The 13038-nt window shown below is 42.1% G+C and overlaps 1 long non-coding RNA gene across 1 annotated transcript; it reads left to right on the top strand.

Moving 5' to 3' along the window:
• The first annotated feature begins 675 nt into the window (after window positions 1-675).
• LOC116702906 (uncharacterized) lies at window positions 676-5181 on the top strand. Its single transcript, XR_004335288.1, has 3 exons — window positions 676-686; window positions 2407-2414; window positions 5085-5181. It is a non-coding gene; the product is annotated as an uncharacterized LOC116702906 (long non-coding RNA).
• The last annotated feature ends 7857 nt before the right edge of the window (window positions 5182-13038 follow it).

Genomic DNA, 13038 nt, shown 5'->3' on the forward strand with positions numbered 1-13038 from the left:
ATGAGCACTCTGAATCTGTATTCACTCACTTGTTCATTACTATTCACTGTTTGGCTTTAACTTTATAGGAGCTGCTAAAAACATTAGATAACATTATTGCAGGAAATATTCCTTTAGTGAACATCTATAGAATAATTAAAATTGTTTGCTGACATAAATCAGGCACTTATTCCTACTGATGTTATCTGTAAATATGACACACATAGCAAACTGACAGAAACATTGAAGATGCACAAACTAATATTTTTGTTTTACCTATGAAATAAATTGTATTTATTACTTTATTGTCTACATTTAGTAAAGGTTATGGCTATTTTAGGACACAAAGTTTAGGACTTGGGACTCGAGTGCAAAGACTTGAGATGTATTTGGGGCTTGCAAAACAGTGACTTGGTCCCACCTCTGCACACACACACACACACACACACACACACACACACACACACACACACACACACACACACAAACAAAGTGGGGTCTCAAAAACAGCCCACACTGACACATTGTGATCAAAGCCACATCTGTCTTGTCTCTGCATCCCCCTGCACAATAATCACAATGGTAATTTTAGGTCATGATCAGTGTTAGGGACAAGCCTGAGCCATCATTAGTATGTGAGGAAGGCAGCCTCTGTACGGGGTCATAGAGGGGATGCTGGCGTGCTGCCACACAGCTGAAGCAACAAGGTGGAGATGATAATCAGAATATAAGCCTGAGCTTGTTAAAGGTCCCTCATCATCATGGCCGCGGCAACATATTTGGAGTTTGGTGTACTGACAAATTTACTTGAGTGACATTTTTAGCCAAAGTCAACCACCACACAGCACCCGTCACAACGCTCCACAAGCAGAAAAACTAAAACAAGAATGAAACCCAAAATCCGAGACAGGGCAAAACTAGGCATGGGTAACGCAGGATATAGGCACAAAGCTATGAGGGTATAAAGGGTATAAAACACATCACTGAATTGAATCAAAGGTTAGCTGCCTCGTCGTCTGTTGCTAGCAGGGTGTGGTAGTGACAGGTGGAGAGGTGCTGCTGCTTTTTTCAGTTACAGTTGCTGAGTTTTCTGACTCAGGTCTATTAGGCTTTTTAGCCTGTGATTGATTTATGATCAAAATCCAAATTGCGCTTTCATGCGTTATAGGCAAGCTAACGTCTGTGCTGTTGACCCACCGGGAAAGTTTCCACAACTATCTTCACTCAAAGAGTGTCAGAGGTACGCAGCGCAACTCGCTCTTGGCAAAATTGGCAGATTCACTCTGCTCAAATTACCAACCAAATTTTAAAATCAACAAACATTTAGTTGTAGTTTATCTGCCTTTCGCTAAGGGGGTGCTGCAGCACCCTCTGCACCCCTAATTCCCACGGTCATGCATATCATGCTCATTTTCAGGTTCATACTACTACTGTACTACTGTTTTGAGTTTCTACTGAAACATGTTTACATGCTTCAAAGTTCAAAAACACATTATTCTCATACTGTCTGTCTGAATATACTGTACCTGTATTCACCTTCTGTCTGAAACGCTGTGTTTTAGCGCCTGTCTCTTCAAGCCCCCCTCCCAAAAAAGCCCAGTCTGCTCTGATTGAACAGCGTTTCCGTGTCTTCAGCATCTGCCCTCTCTGCACTGTCATTGCAGCCGGGTAATGACTGTCATGCACTGTATATAGTGTAGTTGTGGCATCACAAGCGTACAGTGCAGTTTCTGAATACAGGCTGTGTGCATATCTCTATGGATTGAGTGTTTTGATACTCAACCTGCTTTAAATAAAACATGGAAATCTGACTTTTTACAATATGGGACCATAAAGGTTCTTTATGCATCGTTAAAGCTGGTCAAGGTCTGTGTTAACATTCACTGAAATGACTCTTACCCTGGATTTCCACCAACTGCGGAACGGCTGCGTGTCGTCTCCGTGCTCCGCCGTCCGTCAACACCCACCAGGTCCAGATTCTGCGTCGAAGTCACGCAAATTCATGCATCATCGCGTGATATAACAGTGTGTAGTTTCTATAAACAGAACCACACAACCTCTGACCTGTTGACTTCAGGCCTGTCTCTGCCCATTATGACATTTTCAAGGTGTAGTGCAGGGAGATATGAGCCGCCGTGAGCACGGTGTATTTTATTTTGAAAATTAACCAGCTGTTTTATTTTGTTTCTGTGCTCGACTTCCTGTCCCGTGCTCTCTGCCATGTGCTGAATTGCTGCGGAGCTCTCCGTCATCAGAGACAAATAGAAAAAGAGCAGTTAGTGGAAATACACACTTTGACTTTAATGGAAACTTGACTTTATTCCGCAGTGGATCCGCAGCTGTTGGTGGAATTTAGGGGTTAGTTATTAAGTCGACTAGCTGATATATAGCAGGCTTGGTTGGAGCGAGGCTGATGGGTAATAGGAGTGTTTGCAGTTTTGCTGTGTTACTGATGGTGGGAGCAGCATTCACAGCCTTAGATCTTGCTCATTCCCCACATGCTGCCACCTGCTCTGCACTGGGGAGTTGGGACTGTGGCAATCTATGGGGGGGGGGGAGCCAAGCATGGCAGGGGGGTTTAGCCACTGTGGAGCCTCCAAACCCAAACCACTAATCCGCATTCTCAATCTGAGAGCTGCTCGAGGGTTTCTAACCTTCTCCAAAGGTTTGCCTGTTTTTTTTTGCTGAATATCAGTGAAAACACTCTGAACCTGGTCCCTGCACTCTGCACGAGGAGGACTCTTTGGCTGACGTTTACGGTAAGCGTGTTGTGTCACTTCTGGTGTTCCTGTGTTACAGACACCCCTTACTGCTCCAGCAAAATTCACTCAACTCTGCTTTATTGTTTAAGTTAGATAAAATACACTAGTTATCCCTTAAGCACTTATACTACTCTTCTCTTACAGCAACTGCCTCGCTGATCTCACAGTTAGTGATGGCCGAATGAAGCTTCGTGAACCAGTTTCTTTATTTTCTGAGCCCACTAGATGGCGCTCTCTGTTCAACAATTGGTTTAGAATACACTGAATTATAATGCCTTAGGCCATTCTCTTTAAACCAAGAGCGCCATCTAGTGGGCTCAGAAAATAAAGACACTGGTTCACGAAGCTTCATTCGGCCATCACTACTCACAATTGTTAAAACGCGGTTAGCTACTTTAGTTTAGCCGTTAGCAATAGCTAATTCCTCTTCTACTCTCTCTTGCTGTGTGTGTCAAATGTTTAGCTATTCCTCTGCCTCCTTTAGTAATAATGATACATGTAATACATGTATTCAAGCCTAAATTATCATTTGAATTATCATTTCTTTTTGCCCAGCATATTTCCTAGGATTAGGATGGTAACAAAATCTTGGTTGCAGCTCAGCTGTCGCCGTGGTCCTGCTGCACCCCCATCTACACCCTGCTATGCTCTGCGATGCCCTGAATGTGTCCTGCTGAACCCTGCTGCATCCCGCTACATCTACATATGCTATGCCACGCTACACCTTCTAACGCCCTGCAGTACGCCGCTGACATTAACTACTACTTTATTGTGACTATTATTGCCACTGTGCATCACACCCCCAACCGACCCGTCAGACTCCGCCTACCAAGAGCCTGGGTCTGTCCCAGGTTTCTTCCTTAAAGGAGTTTTTCCTCACTACTGTCGTACTACATGATTGCTCTTGGGGGAATCACTACAATTGTTGGGGCTTTGTAAATTATAGAGTGGTCTAGACCTACTCTATCTGTAAAAGGTCTCGAGATAAACTTTTTTATGATTTGATACTATAAATAAAATTTAATTGAACAGAACCTGCCAGCCTCTCTGTCGACATGGGTACAGACAGGGGAGCACTGCTATGTCATTAAACCCTTGACAGCTTTACCACGTGCTTCCCAAGTATTAGAGGCACGACACATCTGTTGCCTCAGTTTTTTTAGTGTATTTTCTGCCTGAGCTGACACTAGACAAGCCCTGCACCTGTCTACATTTTAATGCCAAAAAGACATGTGCGCACACATACATAGACAAGCACACATGTACCCACTTAAACACTGCACACACACTGCAGCTGCAGCCCACTCTGCACCTTTATGCACTGCTCTCCAGGAGCAACAGTACAAATGAGTCAGTAAAATGTGTAGGTGGACTCTACATTCAACCCAGCCAGGAGGGAGATGTGCGTGTGTGTGTGTCTGTGTGTGTGTGTCTGTGTGTGTGTCTGTGTAGAAAGGGGGTGGGGGCACAGGTTCTAAATAGCTTTTAATTCTGGCTGTGCTTGTAATGTTCCACTGTAAGTCATATCATGCCCTGCGGATTTGGTTTTGGTTATTGCAATTTCTGAGCTCATCCCCGCTGTATCTCCGGATAAAAATGTGCTGTCTCTTCATTTCTAATTAAAGGATTGATTCACCCAAATAACTAAAGAAACATAATTTCTCTCTTGTATGTGCTAAGATTGGGACCTTATCCATCTTGGAGCTGTCTGCCTCCACCACAATACAATGGAGGTGAATAGAATTTCACTTGTAATGTTCCAGGTATTTGGTTTCCTGTAAATAATCCATTGACTGTCAAAAGGTTTCACTGGAGCTACCTTCTATTAAAGGAATAGTCCTTATAAAAACTGTGAAGTAAGTTGCTTTTTCAAAATAATGGGGAAATTGTTTCTGTAACTAGATATTGCCCTTGAAGATTTTAGACAGTACCAAAGCATCTGGTCCTGCACCACTAGGCTCAGGGACAGATTCATTCCACAGGCTCAACCATTGAGCTCAGAGCTCATCACTTGTCAAACATACGGCCCATGGACCAGACGCCAATGAGTCCAATCAGGCCCACTGGATGACTTTGCAAAGTGCAAAAATTGCAGAGAAGTAAATAAATCCAATTCTAAATTCACCACTTTAATCTCAGAGTATATCCAAGTTCTTTTTCCATAAAATGTACAACCTGAGTTTTTTCTTGGAATATTACCCCCTCTCCCGAACCCAGTGGAGGAGTGATGTCCAAGCCTTGTGTGCCTCCTGGCACGGAGAGAATTAACCTTAACTTACCCGTCTCTCCTGGGTCTGTAACATTACTTTCATTTCCTACAATGGCCTTAGAACGCTGTAGTAGACATCAAGCTGACAAGAAACTCTGCGGCAGATAAAGTTTCTGATCTTTCTGGAGCGGTATACTGGTCTGGCCCACTTGGGATAAAATTAGGGATATGTGGCCCCCATGAACTAAATAAGTTTGTCACTTTATCTTTAGACACTTAAACTTACTAAAGAGCTGTTTACACCTCTGTAATATATATATATATAAATACACTCACCCAAGGGATTATTAGGAACACCTGTTCAATTTCTCATTAATGCAATTATCTAATCAACCAATCACATGGCAGTTGCTTCAATGCATTTAGGGGTGTGGTCCTGGTCAAGACAATCTCCTGAACTCCAAACTGAACGTCAGAATGGGAAAGAAAGGTGATTAAAGCAATTTTGAGCGTGGCATGGTTGTTGTTGCCAGACGGGCCGGTCTGAGTATGTCACAATCTGCTCAGTTACTGGGATTTTTACGCACAACCATTTCTAGGGTTTACAAAGAATGGTGTGAAAAGGGAAAAACATCCAGTATGCGGCAGTCCTGTGGGCGAAAATGCCTTGTTGATGCTAGAGGTCAGAGGAGAATGGGCCGACTGATTCAAGCTGATAGAAGAGCAACTTTGACTGAAATAACCACTCGTTACAACCGAGGTGCAGCAAAGCATTTGTAAAGCCACGACACACGCAACCTTGAGGCGGATGGGCTACAATAGCAGAAGACCCCACTGGGTACCACTCATCTCCACTACAAATAGGAAAAAGAGGCTACAATTTGCAAGAGCTCACCAAAATTGGACAGTTGAAGACTGGAAAAATGTTGCCTGGTCTGATGAGTCTCGATTTCTGTTGAGACATTTAGATGGTAGAGTCAGAATTTGGCGTAAACAGAATGAGAACATGGAGCCATCATGTTACCACTGTGCAGGCTGGTGGTGGTGGTGTAATGGTGTTGTGGATGTTTTCTTGGCACACTTTAGGCCCCTTAGTGCCAATTGGGCATCGTTTAAATACCACGGCCTACCTGAGCATTGTTTTTGACCATGTCCATCCCTTTATGGCCACCATGTACCATCCTCTGATGGTACTTCCAGCAGGATAATGCACCAGTCACAAAGCTCCAATCATTTCAAATTGGTTTCTTGAACATTACAATGAGTTCACTGTACTAAAATGGCCCCCACAGTCACCAGATCTCAACACCAATAGAGCACTTTGGGATGTGGTGGAAGGGGATTCGTTCCCTGGATGTGCATCCCACAAATCTCCCTCAACTGCAAGATGCTATCCTATCATATGGGCCAACATTTCTAAAGAATGCTTTCACCTTGTTGAATCAATGCCAGTAGAATTAAGGCAGTTGAAGGCAAAACGGGGTCAAACACAGTATTAGTATGGTGTTCCTAATAATCCTATAGGTGAGTGTGTGTGTATATATATATATATATATATATATATATATATATATATATATATATAAGTTAGCACATGTTTAAACAGAAAAAACTAAAAAATGGAAGCATGGAACTTTATTTCTAAAGCAATGACCTCAGTGGTACAGTGTGGCAAAAAGTCCTGTTGGCACAGAGTCCGCACTGTTCAGGTCTAGGGGATAGCAGGCTTGGTCCCAAAATGCGAGTGTAGCGACAAGCAGGCAGCAAGCGGAGTTAAAAGATTTATGTAAATGAAAAGGCTTACAAACAGAAGGTTTCCTCAGGCAGGCCGGCAAAAATAAAGAAATGGAAAATCCCCCCAAAACACTACAACACTAAAGACTAGAAAAGGCAAAACCACAAGGAAGGAATGACACAGGGAAGTGCAGACGAAGATCCGACAAGAGCCAAAGGAAGCACAGAATTTTGTTATCTGCAATACTATAATGTTCACTTGCACTGCTGATTGTTATTATATATCATAACAACTGTTTATACCTGCATCTTGCACTACTTACCTTGAGTGGTATTTCAATTTGCACTGCTGACTGTTTATTTATTTACAGGACCAATTGTTTATATATACATCTGCAATACCGTACTTAATCTGTAATATGCAATTACTTTCCACTGCACTTTAATTTGGATAGCTTCTGCCCAAACTTTATTTGTACTACTTTAACTACCTTATTGTTATACTGCTCATTTTAGCCTAGCTTATTATATATATCTATATGTAAATATTCAGTTTATAGTAATAGCCATCTGTATATATATTCATAGTACATATTCACCTGTAAACTCTGTCATAGTAACAACCATCTGTATATTATGTTCATTGTACATATCTGTAAAAATTCTATTTATAGTAATATCCACCTGTATATTATATTCAGTACATATCCAGCTGTAAATCTTGTTCACAATACTAGTTATCTATATATTATATTCATAGGACAAATCTATCTGTAAAAATTCTGTTTATAATAGTATTCATTTCTATATTTATTCAGTACATATCCATGTCCTGCACTTATGAAACCATTGTATATCCTGCACTTACTGCTATTGCACTTCTGGTTAGACCCAAACTGCATTTCGTTGCCTTGTACCTGTACCTGTGTAATGACAATAAAGTTGAATCTGATCTAATCTAATCTAATCTAATAAGGGACAGGTGACATGAGGGCAGATGAACAGGTGGAACACATCAGGGCAGGCAATCACAGAGGCCGAAAAACACACTTAGTGGTGTTTTTTAACTCCAATGTCGCCTTCCAGGCAGCTAACCTTAACCCTAACCCTAAATATAACCATTGCCGCCAGCCTGAAAGGAGATGTTGGGGGGAAAAAAACACCAAACACCGGAAAACACACATGGCAGAAAGTAAAGCAAGACATAACACAGGAGAAACAGATACTACAAAGTAAAACAGGAAACTGAAACGTGAAACCAAACTGATCTCACAGAATTCTGTGAAATGAACACAGTCCCTTAACTCAAAATCGGTGGCAGTGTCAAACATTGTGTGATGGGCTCACGGAAGAATTCCGTGAAACTAACATGGCCCCTTAAGTTATGGAAAAGTTAGTGGGTGGGCGGGACAATGACGGGTTGCAGTTAGGAAAAGAAGAACAGGACAGCCGTATACAGTGGACGGGTTGGGTTTAGGAAAAGAACAACAGCTTAGTTTAAGAGAACAACAACGTGTTGGGTTTGGGAAATGAACAACGGTACGGTTGGGTTTAGGAATTGTGACATGTGGGACACAATCCCTGGTCTTCTGGGTGAAAATCCGGTGTTGTTTGACCTGTCCACCCCCCCGACCAACTCCCCAACGTGGATGTTCGGGCTTTCATACTATTCACTACCGTTGTCGCTCTTAATGTTGCTACGTCATCTTCTTATTGACTTTACTTTGGCATTGTTTTCTGTGGTGGCTGGGTAAAACATACACAGATGGAACAGGGAAAAACACAGGGAACACATGAGACAACAAGGTAACAGGGAACGAACTAACACAATAAAACAGGAAAAACCACAACCATGACATTGACTGCTATCTGCTGTAACCCCGGTAAAACGTCCCAGGAGGGAAACGTTTAACCCTCCTGTTGTCCTCGGGGCAGATGTAGTTTCTAAATCCCAAATTTTGTTTTTTTTCAACCAAATTGCACTGATTCTCTCAACCTATGTTCCTCTTATTTGAACTATTAGTCAAAATAATTCCTAATTTCAGCTTTTAGCACTTAGGTATAATAGGTATGCTATAATTTAAATGAGGTTTAATGGTCATGAATTCCAAAAATAAATGTGAAACTAATACGTTGTGTTAGTGGTGAATTACTGTGGTGAAGAAAAAAGGGCGGGAAAAGTAACAAAAAAACTGAAAAGAGCAACACAAATTTCAAGGGGATTTTTTTTATTTTTTACCCAGGAGGACAACACAAGGCCTTCCAAGATGCTTCCCATCCTATTGCGTCTTCCATATCTTTAACTGGTTTGACCATGCACCTGAGGGCTGAGCAAGCTTTGAAATACACATATTGACTCTAACTTGGTGGTGGTGACCACATTAATTAATTAGTGTCTTAAACTTTAAAGTAAGACGGATTAAAAGTGTTTAAAGAAAGAACAAAATGCAACCAATCATACTTTGATGTTCTCCAATCTTTAGCCCTCCAAAGTATATTACCTAAACGCTCACTGAGTATAACTCGGCCTGTAAAAACAGTTGCATAATGTCTTATGTGGCTCTGGAGGAGCTTTATCAAGTCTACAAAAATGGCTCAAGTGACATCACCCGGGTATGTCAGTTTCGGCTTGGAGGCTACAAAAATGAACAAAAACCGTGACACACACAAACAGTTGGTCAACATTGAGTGAGCGTCCGACGTCTTCCGTGAGAGAAATCACTCTGATTGGCTGTTCAGCTTAAGCAAATAAGTGCATGAGAGGAAAAAAACCAAACAGGTTTAAACTTTACAAATCTATTTTTGTGCATTATGTACATAGAAGGGCAAACGTAGCCTGGAACGAGACACATAACTACTTGTATAGGCCTAGGTATGTTTATTTCAACATAGACATCTTTAAAAAGATCTACATACTGGACCTTCGCATTACAAAATAAACTTAGAAAAAAAATGTTATATACCGTAAAATGTAATTTAATACACTAACAACAGAGCCCCCTAGCAAGCTAGCTCGGTTGCCAACTAGCCGGCCGCTCAATGTAGGGTGACCAGACGGCCCCGGTTTCCGGGCACAGTCCCCAGTTTTGTTGACCTGTCCCCAGCTGGATCTGTAACGCTGCAGAATATCCAGAAGTTAAAGCCCGAGCAAGTGCAATCTTTGCTGAGTCTTGTTGGTGGCCATGATGTTGTGGCCCTCCTCCCCACGGGGTTCGGGAAAAGTTTGATTTTCCAGCTTGCTCCGTTAGTGGCGAAGGAGTTGGCTAAGGCTCCTCACTATCTGCTAGCTGCCTGTACCCAGAACACACTGTAAAAAACATCTCCTCACTATCTGCTAGCTGCCTGTCCCCAGAACACACTGTAAAAACATCTCCTCACTATCTGCTAGCTGCCTGTACCCAGAACACACTGTAAAAAACATCTCCTCACTATCTGCTGCTGCCTGTCCCAGAACACACTGTAAAAAACATCTCCCACTATCTGCTAGCTGCCGGCCCCCAGAACACACTGTAAAAAACATCTCCTCACTATCTGCTAGCTGCCGGCCCCCAGAACACACTGTAAAAAACATCTCCTCACTATCTGCTAGCTGCCGGTCCCCAGAACACACTGTAAAAAACATCTCCTCACTATCTGCTAGCTGCCGGTCCCCAGAACACACTGTAAAAAACATCTCCTCACTATCTGCTAGCTGCCGGTCCCCAGAACACACTGTAAAAAACATCTCCTCAGGGTCTGTTTTGGAGGTATTTACGATTCTGAGCGGAAAATGTCCCTGGATTTTGTCTGAGAAGTTTGGTCACCTTAGCTCAATGAGTAAACTTCAACTTAATGTTTCTTTCACAGGAAAGTCCATTGCTATTGAAAGATGAGTGACAACTTTGTTGGGCTTTTTTATGTAACCAGTGTAGCGTGAAAATCCATCTGCTGGTTAGAAAGGTTATAGCGGGCTGGTGTCAGGGTGTAAGCTTGAACCCAAGTGCAGGAACAGGAACAGTGAGCAGCAGTTAGAATAACTAATGATTTAATGAAACACAAAGAGACTTACAAACGTGTAAGCAGGAGAAAATAATCCCAAAGAAACAGGAACACAGAAGGAATGGGGAAAAATCCAGGAGAACGAAAAAAACAGCAACACACATGACGATGAATGAGGATACACCAACAACAGACACACAAAGCACACAGACTAAATACACAAGTGCACACAGACTAAATACACAAGTAAACAAGGGTGAAACAAGGGACAGGTGACACAAAGACTGGGGAACAGGTGAAAGACATCAGGGTGGGGCAGACCATCTCAGAAGAAAGACAAGGAAGTATAACAGTACATGGCATGGGAGAAACAGGGAAGACTACAAAATAGCATGAAAAAAACACAAGGAAAAACAGAAGACAGAAAACTAAAAGTGAAACAAGGAAACCGAAGAAATTGACACAATAAAATAGGAAAAAACTACAACAGAAACCCACAGTTGGGACAGGTGGTTGGTCGGACAGCTCCTCCACCTCACACTAAACATGTGTCTGTATCTGAAAACAAATGTTTGAATGTTAAGTCCGCCAGTCACCATCCCAGACAGATAAATCATCTTCCAACTCAAACACCTGCAGACATTATTACTAGTCAGCTCACGCAGAACTGGCTGCATTTTAAATATAGTTTGCATCACAGTGCTGTGATGATTGAGGGTTTCATGTCGTAACATTGTAATATCTCTGCTGTACCAAATGAGCCATTGTATCAATGGCAGTGATAAGTTACCCTACAAATTATGTCCAGATAATTTCTGATTTGTATTTTTGAAAGGACGTAATGTGAAACACTCAGTTTGCCTGCCAATCGGAAGGTTGGTGGTTCGATCCCTGGCCCTGCAGTCCCAAGACAAAACAAAGGGCAAGACACTGAAACCTGAGGCAGCCACAGTGTGTGAATGGTTCCTGTACTATGTAAAAGAGCTTTGAGTAGTCATTAAGACTAGCAATACGCTATATAAGAACAGGCCATTTAAATTTACTTGCACACACTCTCTGCCTTTGCTGCAGAAAGACACTCCTCAACCTCTCATACCCTTTTTTTCTCTCACTCGCACGCATGCACACACACACACACACACACACACACATACACACACACACACACACACACACACACACAGTCTAACTGGCCTCTTGAGTCCTCTGTAACTGAGAAAAAAATAAAGAGGAAATATTTACTGAGTGATATCATGTTCTGGAAAAGGACAGAATAGCCTTGACAAAGCTCCTTTAGTTGACTCTTCCTGTTCTTTTCAGCACACTCAGTCTCAACACTCGTGGCCGCTGTACATCTATGTCGTCTATACATGTGTCTTGCTGTGGCATTTCCATGACAAATTCCAGTAATCATCTGCTCGGCCAATAACATGTTTCTGACTCTGATGCTGATTTGAATGAGCAAATGGTTGGTACCAGCTGCTACATGTGTGCATAGCACAGGGACATATGATCACAGTCACAGTATTTCACTCTGCTTTGAACATACATTGGTCCATATCTCAATGTTTTTAAGAATCAATATAGAGTTCTGTTCCTGAAGTTAGAAACCCTTATTCAAAATCAATTGCAAAATACTAAAAATCCATCCCTACAACATAAGCTGCTAAACAGCATGTTGGTTCACTCCTAGTCTAGTAAAAGGGCTGATTGCTTGGTGTGTGAAGCTCACTCATAACAGACTGTTTATCCTTTCTGTCCATCTTTGCATCGGTAAAATTTGATTTATTATGAATGAATTATTATCAATTTATTATTTATAAAATAAGCATTAGCTTTAGCTTAGTCTGTAGGGAGTTGGCTTGGGAACCGGAGGGTCGTTCAATCAACATATGGACCAAAGTACGGAGTGTGAAGTGGTAGCTGGAGAGGGGCCAGTTCACTTCCCGGACACTGCTGAAGTGGGCGCTGAACCCCCAACTGCTCAGGGTGCTCATCCATGTGCAGCCCACTCACTCTGCCATCTCTCAATTAGTATGTATAGCATTTATAGGTCCTAAGCATATGTGTGTATTTCAGGCCTGTGTGCGCAACTATAACATCAGAATAAAAAAGGCATGTCTTCTTCTTCTTCTTTATTTATATAAAATATTAGTAGAGGTCCTATGCCTTTATTTAGTGACCAATACTTTGATATTTTGATTGATTCCTGCTCTCCTGAATGTACAAGCTTTGTAGCATGCTCTCACGCCAGATGAATGCAGAGGCATGTCCCAACCATAGACTGTTCAAAATACTCTGTGACGTCACCCATTGGTTTCTGAAGAGCCAAAATGAAGCTCAAAGTGTGAGGCTCCCGGTAGCTCTGGCCATCGC

This window comes from Etheostoma spectabile, chromosome 15 (assembly GCF_008692095.1).
Source record: "Etheostoma spectabile isolate EspeVRDwgs_2016 chromosome 15, UIUC_Espe_1.0, whole genome shotgun sequence".
Classification (NCBI taxonomy): domain Eukaryota; kingdom Metazoa; phylum Chordata; class Actinopteri; order Perciformes; family Percidae; genus Etheostoma; species Etheostoma spectabile.